This window comes from Trifolium pratense, linkage group LG5 (genome assembly GCF_020283565.1).
Source record: "Trifolium pratense cultivar HEN17-A07 linkage group LG5, ARS_RC_1.1, whole genome shotgun sequence".
Classification (NCBI taxonomy): domain Eukaryota; kingdom Viridiplantae; phylum Streptophyta; class Magnoliopsida; order Fabales; family Fabaceae; genus Trifolium; species Trifolium pratense.
In genome coordinates this window covers 13,197,937-13,206,941 of record NC_060063.1, presented here as the reverse complement: position 1 = coordinate 13,206,941, position 9,005 = coordinate 13,197,937, and positions in this window count along the sequence as shown.

Below are 9,005 nucleotides of genomic sequence, written 5' to 3'. Positions count from 1 at the left end.
TCCTACCTCCAAAGAAGCTTAGCTCCTCATCTCCATTCGTTCGCGTCCTAGCTTCAACGTCATGGCTTGTGAATCCATGCTATCGATGTGCTTGGAGCTATCCTCTGGAGTCTTGAATCCCAATCTTGAAGTTTCTAAACCCAGAATGTAGATCAAAATTGCAGAATTTTCCAACCCCTAACAGAATTATGCAGAAACCATATATACTGAAAGCAACCACGCCGCGCGCCAGATCTACCACGCCGCGCGTGGTTGCAGATCCATCAACTACGCCGCGCGTGATAACGGTATCACGCGGCGCGTGATCAAGTCAGAGAGCAATCTTCTTCTTGAACAAGGCTTCACGCCGCGCGTGGTCAGGTATCACGCCGCGCGTGATCAGAGTGAAAATCTTGGCTCCATGTGATCCCCATCACGCGGCGCGTGATGGGCTACGCCCCCAGCGTAGTGAAAATCATCCATTTCCTGCAATTTTTCCTGTTTTCTTGCAAAACAAGTAATCAAACTTATGATTAGATTTCTCTTATATTTATTGCTAAAAACCTACTAAAATGCATCTAATGTTGCTAAAATAGGCATGGATTAGAGAGTGTGACGATCCGTCATCACAACCCCAAACTTAAACCTTTCCTTGTCCTCAAGGAAACAACTTTTACCTCAAGCTTTTGCGTCAAGACCTTGGCATTTTCCTTAAATTCACTCGAATCATACATACGTGAGAATCACCTGATGATCAATGATCCACCTGCATACAATGCTCAATTGCACAATCGTTCCCGCAAGACATTTTCAAGTAGTTCACACTTTTCGACCAAGGCTCTATGATTTCATCACACTACTCACATGCACTCTTCAGTTTTGGTAATTCACTCAAATCAACACATCAATGCAAGTCAACAATAATTTTGCAAGTAATCTAAGAATTCATTCGGTTCACTTTGTGCACACACATTAGAGGTCTTTTAGGGTTATAACGTGGCTTGGCTAGGGTGGATGGTGACATTTTGGATAAGTAGTAGAAAAACTTGGAGTTAGATCCCCCTATTAGTCAAAGAACATTTCCATAAACCAAACCCCTTTTGAAATATAGTGGACTAGAGAACTTTTTCAAATCATCAAACAAAGTTTTGCAATTCTTTTGAATTCAAGGCTATCACTTCTTTTCCAAATTTTTTTTTTTTTTTTTTTTTTTTTTTTTTATCACATTCATTCATCTTGTTTTTCATTCTCTGTTGTTTTTTTTTTTTTTACTACTTATTTTCTTTTCTTCTTTGCCTTGCAATATTTGAAATTTGAAATTTTTCAATCAAAACTTTTATAAGTTCTCTAGTACCCTCACCCCAAACTTTATTTGTTGCTAATTCCAAAGAGCAACCCCAAACTTAGTGGTGAGCAATGCGCATCAACCACTAATTAGGTGCCTATCCTCCAAGAAAGTCATTCCTTTTTTTTTTTTTTTTTATCAAAATTTCTTAAGGTTGTGCAAAATAACATTTTCTTTTTCAGCTCAAATTGGTTAAGCAAAGGATAAATATATGTAAGGGTGGATAGAAAGGCTCAAAGGTACCAAGGACATGCCTCGTGTGTGCTACAAAAGTACCAATCAAATAAAAAGACGACAAGCAAAATCGAGAGACAATACATGAGTGGATATCACACATAGAAGGAAAAGGAGTGTTTGGCTCAATACCTCTCGGTTGGGTCGAATCAACGAACCGGTCAAAAAGTGTGCGTTCCCTTCCTTTGCCTCTTGATCACATGAGTGCAACAAGCTATTGCACTGCAGGTTTCACATATCACACACGGAGAAAATCAAGCAATTGATACTCAAGTAACAAGAAGGAACATGCCAAAGTATTGAAACAAACTCTAAAAGTAAAAACCATTCCTCAATCAAACAAGACAAAATTCAAATTCAAAGGTTAAAATAATACAATCCAGCCAAATCCAAGCAACATCAAATATTATTACAAACCAACGAAAGTAAAATAGACGAAAGTAAAAAAGTAGAGATAGAGTAATAGTGTAGCAGCAACAGAAGATCATAACCAAAGACGTCAAACGGTGTCATCCGGCTGGCCAGTGAAGTAGTTTGTGAACGGGCTATTCAAGTTCAGATTCAGCCCATCCACATCCAGCATCTCCCTCTCCATAGCAGCTGCCTCATCCTGCTCAACCCGGCGTCGCCTTTCGATCTCCGCCAACTCAGAAGCTCTCAAACCAGAATTGTAAGCTTGTCTGGCCTGGAATGATGTCAGCTCCCTCGCCTGATGTGCCTCCCAATCAGTATCAACGGGATACAAAGTCCCAAAAGTAGGAGGAGGGAAAGTAGACCGGTAAGTCATCGCCTCGGTGTACATGGAAGAGGCGGTATCAAAGTAGAGATTCGGCAGCCCGGAGTATTGAGAAATCTCCATCTGATGCAACATAGAAGCAAGCTGATTCATATCATGAGAGTAACGAGGAGGGTCCTGAGCTGGTATATCGTGATTCTCATGTACCGGATCCCCCTGTTGATCCGGATGGTTACCCTCTTCAAACCGATTAATCTCTTCTTCTTCCCTCAAAGCTTCCTCCCTTGCAGCATTCCCCTCACCTCGGGGCACAATAGGTCCTCTCTCAAACTTTTTGATGAAGTAAGATAATGACAAAGGACGAACAGGATGAAGATCACCTTCTTGCACATTCATTGGAACATTATTCGCCCTACACAAAGCAGCGATGAGATTACAATGTCCCAAAGTAAAAGTAGGGTTCGGATGATTAGCTATTTCATGAAGATCTTTTTGTAACCAATACCCCAGATTAATATACTTCCCTTCAACCAACAACCGGACCGCGTGAGCATTATCAAGCTGAATCTCTGAATTGTTACCAACAACCCTCACATTCTTCAACCAAAATTCACCCCAAGCTCGGTGAACAGGATTAAAACTTGTTAAGCTCAACCTTCTAGGGAGAGAAGCTGCTGAGTGGGCTAGCCACATTGCTCCCGGTCGACACACTATACTCTTCAGTTCCTCCCTAACTTCGATCCCACTCTTGTCGATCCTCTCTCTATCACGCAAGAGTTCACACACGCCTCCCGCGGCACAACCAAGCAGATTGTTTATAGTTTCAAAAGAATAACTCACCTTAACACCCCTAACCACAGAAGTATATTCCGGAAACATTGGTTGATCCGGTAAATAGGCATTTGCAAAGAACTCCCTAGCCCACATCTGATTTCCAGGATTAACTTCATCTTTAATCATCAACTTATTAAATTTCTCCCATCCCCTAGACTTGATCTCATTTCCTATCTCAGCAACACCCTTCAACAAGTCCTCACCAAAACCCTTCTCTTGATTAATAGTAAAGGTTTGGATTTTTGTGTACCTTTTCTCATGAACTTCACTAATGAAGTGAGGATGAACTTGTGGCCGGGTAACATTGCTCCGGCGAGGAGGAGAAGCTTGAGCGGAGCGAGAGGATTGTCCTTTGCTTGCACTCATCTTGGTTCTTGCTTTCTTTGGTGGCTCTTGTGTTGGATTAGCATCACTCTTCTTCTTTCCCTTCCCGGTTAGCCGTGTCAACATGGTGATATTAGGAAGGTTGAAATGGGTCAATTTGGGAAAGTGGTGAAATGAGGGATTTGGAAGTGGAATTGGAGTGGGTGATATGGGTGGTATGTGAATGTGAAGGAATGTGATGATTGAAGGTGATTAGAAATGAAATTGGAGAGGTTTGAAGGATGAAAATGGGTTAACAATGGAGTTTTTCGCGTGAGGGGGCGTGTGGATTGATGATGGGATTGATGGATTGGTTGGGAAGATGAAGAATTTCAAATTTTACACGCTTTCCTGTGTAACCACGCCGCGCGTGACCCCTGCTACGCCGCGCGTAGTACCAATTGTAACGGTCAAGAACTTCTTTCAAACAGGCCACGCCGCGCGTAATAACCATCACGCGGCGCGTATTCACTAGTCAGAGACTCCATATTTCTTAGGGCTTCACGCAGCGCGTGATGCATCCCCACGCCGTGCGTGATACATTCTGAAAACTCCTTCCTCTGTGTTGAAGGATCACGCCGCGCGTGATTGTACTGCGCCCCCGGCGTAGTAGAACTCTGTTTTGCCCTGTTCTGCTTCCGTCCTTGCTTCTGCTGCACACCTACCTACAATCTTCAAAACAAAACAAACTAAAACATTAGAAACCGTTGGGTTGCCTCCCAACCAGCGCTTGTTTAACGTCCCGATGCTTGACGTTCCATGCCCCTAAGGGTTATGGAAAAGTAGTGCCACCATGTGGCAAGTAGTGTGCATTCCAAGGTAACTTAAGAGCATCTTTAACAATATGATCATAAACCTGGATTTTAAAACATTGTGGGTCTCCATCATCACACTCCATCTTATCAAAGACATTGAATGTGACCTGCTGATCATCGGTCCTTAGCATGAGCTCACCCATTTCCACATCGATCAACGCTCGGCTAGTTGCTAGAAAGGGTCTACCAAGGAGCAAGGGCTCCCAATCCCGAGTTTCTTCTATGTCTAAAACCACAAAATCTGCGGGAAAAACAAACCCAGCAACCTTAACCAATACATCATGGAGAATCCCTTCCGGATGCACAATCGATCTATCCGCCAAAGAGAGACTCATCTTTGTCGGCTTTGCTACCGCTCCCGGTATTTTCTTCATCATTGATAACGGCATCAGATTTATGCTAGCACCTAAATCACACAACGCCTTTTCAATAGTGAGATTTCCAATAGAGCATGGAATTGTAAAGCTCCCCGGATCTTTCTTTTTCTGAGGTAGCTTCCGTTGGATGAGGGCGCTGCACTCTTCCGTCATACTTACCATTTCATCATCTAACGGTTTTCTTTTCTTTGTGAGCAGCTCCTTCAAAAACTTTGCATAACTTGGCATTTGTTCCAATGCCTCAATCAATGGTATAGCCATCTCAAGCTTGTTCAACACCTTCATGAACTTCTTGAACTCCTTCTCTCGCTCAAGATTCTTAACTTTCTTTCTCCTAGGGTAAGGCATCCTAGCATATGGTGATTCATCAACTCCCTTACCTTTCTCCACCTTCTTGCTCTCTTTTTCTTTTATCTCCCTCTGTTTTTCAACTTCTTCTTCCTCATCCTCACTAATCTCAACTTCCTTAGACATAATTTCATTTTCCACTTCTCCCTCATGTCTCTCATTTTCAACTACAACCTCTTGCTTATTTTCAACCTCTCCCTCATTGACCTTCTTTTTCAAGGGCTTCTCCACAGCTGGCCGTTCCGGTATCTCTCTACTCCTCAAAGTGATTCCATTGCAAGTTTCATTTTTTGGATTATCATGAGTGTTTCCACCGAAACCTCCTTGGTTTTGCAACATAGAAAACTGTCTTGACAGCTGACCCATTTGCACCTCAAGATTCTTTATAGAAGCTTCATGATTCTTGTTAGAGGTTGCTTGACTCGATTTCATCGCTTCAAAGTTGCTTTGGGTCATGAGCATGAACTGATTTAGAGTCTCTTCCATCCTTGATGGAGGCCTTTGCTGCTGTTGCGGTGCACCTTGACCTTGCATACCGTTCCCCCACCCGGAACCGTTGTTATTGTTGTTGTACGGCTTCCGGAAATTGGCTAAGTAGCGAGCCTCCTCTGAACCCTCCGGGAAGCATCCGCCATTTGGGTGGTCCTGCAAACAAAAATCACAGCGCACATTGTCAATTTTACCTATTGGAGAAGATTGAACTTGTGGATTGGACAGCAGCTTCATCATTGCTTCCATTTGGCTAGTCATTAGCTTTTGCTGTGCCAATAGTGCTGTTTGAGTATCCAATTCCAACACTCCACCTTTCTTCTTGGCTCCTCTATCATTAGTAGCTCTATACTCGTTTTGAGCCATGCTTTCCACCAATTCTCTTGCTTCAGTTTCGTCACGGTTCTTCAACGAACCACCGGCTGATGCGTCAAGTATCATTCGCGTTTGAGCCCTCAAACCTTGGGTAAACATTTGCATCTGATTGTGGCCATCGAAACCGTGATTCGGACACCTTTTAAGACAAACTTTGAACCTCTCCCAAGCATCATACAGCGTTTCCCCATCCGCTTGCTCGAAGTTGCTAATTTCAGCCCTTCTTTCCAAAAACTTATGAATAGGGAAGTAGCGGTCTAAGAACTTCCGCTCCAGCTGTCTCCAAGTCTCAATAGTTCCGGCTGGTATCGTATCCAACCAATCTTTAGCACGGCCGGTGAGAGAATGCTTGAATAACCTCAGTCTTTTGTCCGATTCACTCACCCCCGGTGGATCGGTATAGTCGCAAGCTTCATAGAAGTGAGACAAGTGTAGGTTCGGGCATTGAGCTTCCGATCCCGAATAAGGATTCTCTTTTAGGGCGGAGAGGACCGTGTTCTTGATGTCAAATGAGACAGGATTCGCCGGTTGAAATCCTTGATTTGCCAACGCGTCATTGTCTCTTCTCCCATAATCACCGAGCGTACGCCTTTGTGGTTGAGGAACCGGTGGAACCTGCTCTTCTTCCATTGTGGCTGAAATCTGTCCTTGACAGTCCGGTGTACCACCTAGCAAAGCTTTTCCTCTTGAAGCTTGAGCTTCCCTTGTTGCCTTCCGAATTGCGCGAGCTGTCTTTTCAATTTCTGGATCGAATTGCAGCGCAATGGGACCTGTTCTCCGCATGCACAAGGAAACACACAAGTAGAACGCTCCGGGAGAAAAATATAAAACAGAAAAATAAGGAAAACACAGAAAATATGAACACTATCGCCTTGTCGAATCAATCACAATCCCCGGCAACGGCGCCAAAAACTTGATGGATAATTTTCGCAAGTGAACGAATTACCATGTAGTAATAAAAATATCGATCCACAGGGATTGTGTGATTAAACGAGTCTAATAGTGTTCATAAACATTATGCAAGAAATACACATAAATTGGGGGTATGTTGAGTGATGAATTGTTAGAAAACGTGCTTTGATATAATGGAAAAGCGAGGTAGAATCATCGGAATCACCTAGTCTATAGCTAAACCACATGCAATCTACTAAATCATAGGAATTTACTCAAGTGTTCACAACTAGATCAACAAATTAGTTAATCGCAATCTCTTGTCAAAATCCACTCTATTCGTTGTCGATACTCCCCCGATCTCTCGGGCGGAAGCTACCTACAACGAATGATATGAACGCGCGTCGATCGTTCGCTACACTCTATGCCTCAATCTCTTGACCGGAAACACTCGAGTGCTCAATGCAATTCAGTTCAGAAATTAAATCAATACTCTCGCACGTGACTTAACTCAAAATCATTACAACACTAATGAAGGATCATAAAGCATTAAGAGACGAATTGCATTAAGTAAACACTATTAACAGAGTAAATCCTTACAATTAAGCAGATTACATGAGATTCCTCTACATCCTAAGCTATCCTAGATCCTACCTCCAAAGAAGCTTAGCTCCTCATCTCCATTCGTTCGCGTCCTAGCTTCAACGTCATGGCTTGTGAATCCATGCTATCGATGTGCTTGGAGCTATCCTCTGGAGTCTTGAATCCCAATCTTGAAGTTTCTAAACCCAGAATGTAGATCAAAATTGCAGAATTTTCCAACCCCTAACAGAATTATGCAGAAACCATATATACTGAAAGCAACCACGCCGCGCGCCAGATCTACCACGCCGCGCGTGGTTGCAGATCCATCAACTACGCCGCGCGTGATAACGGTATCACGCGGCGCGTGATCAAGTCAGAGAGCAATCTTCTTCTTGAACAAGGCTTCACGCCGCGCGTGGTCAGGTATCACGCCGCGCGTGATCAGAGTGAAAATCTTGGCTCCCTGTGATCCCCATCACGCGGCGCGTGATGGGCTACGCCCCCAGCGTAGTGAAAATCATCCATTTCCTGCAATTTTTCCTGTTTTCTTGCAAAACAAGTAATCAAGCTTATGATTAGATTTCTCTTATATTTATTGCTAAAAACCTACTAAAATGCATCTAATGTTGCTAAAATAGGCATGGATTAGAGAGTGTGACGATCCGTCATCAACATGCGTCATTACATGAAAATAAGACCAATTTCAAGTGTTTTTTAGAAGAATTCTAACTCATTTCATTGAAGAATAATGCACTAGTTTGAAGATATTTGCAAAGGATGAAACTAGCTGAAGAATGAAGAAAAATGCTAATATTCTGCTTTTATCGCCCCAGGCGAAAAATTCTGTGCCTGAGGCGAAAAGTTCCAGTTGAAAAACACCTCTCTGTTTGCTATTTCGCCTGAGGCGAAAAATCCTGTGCCTCAGGAGAAAATTTCACCAGAAAAAGTACCTATCTGTTTGCCTGTTCGCCTGGGGCGAAAATGTTGGTGCCTCAGGCGAAAATTATGTGCCTGGGGCGAAAATGCCTGTGCCTGAGGCGAAATTCTCATTTATTGACTCCGGTTATAAAAGGAAAACGTAGATCTGAGAACCAGGATCGAAAAGGAGCATTGGAAACATCAATTTTGAGAACTTTTGAAGATCAAGGAGCTTGGAGACAAGGATTTGAAGGTGGAAACACATCAAGATCATCTTGTAATCATGCTTTCTTTCATTTCTTTGATTGTAATTTCTTTTATCACTATGTGTAACTAAATTACCATGATTGATCCTTAGGGGATTCTTATTATTATTTCTCTTGAACTATGTGATTATCATATGTTATGATTAATGAATTACGAAGTTAGTTTCTTCAATCATTCCTTGTTCTTAATGCTTTGCATAACTTGATCAATTGTGTAATGTTTTCAATTATTTGTTTTACTATGACGATAGGAATGAATGATCGATCTAGGAACGATTGATCAATTAACTTTCACTTAAGACATTTCGGATCGTTAATTGAGATTAAATGATTAAAGGTTGTAAACCTCAATTGATCATAGATTACCTAAGACATTAGGGATCGATGATCAAGGGAGAGGATTATGTTACCAAGACATTGGGCATAATTATTTTTGATTTAATCTAATCG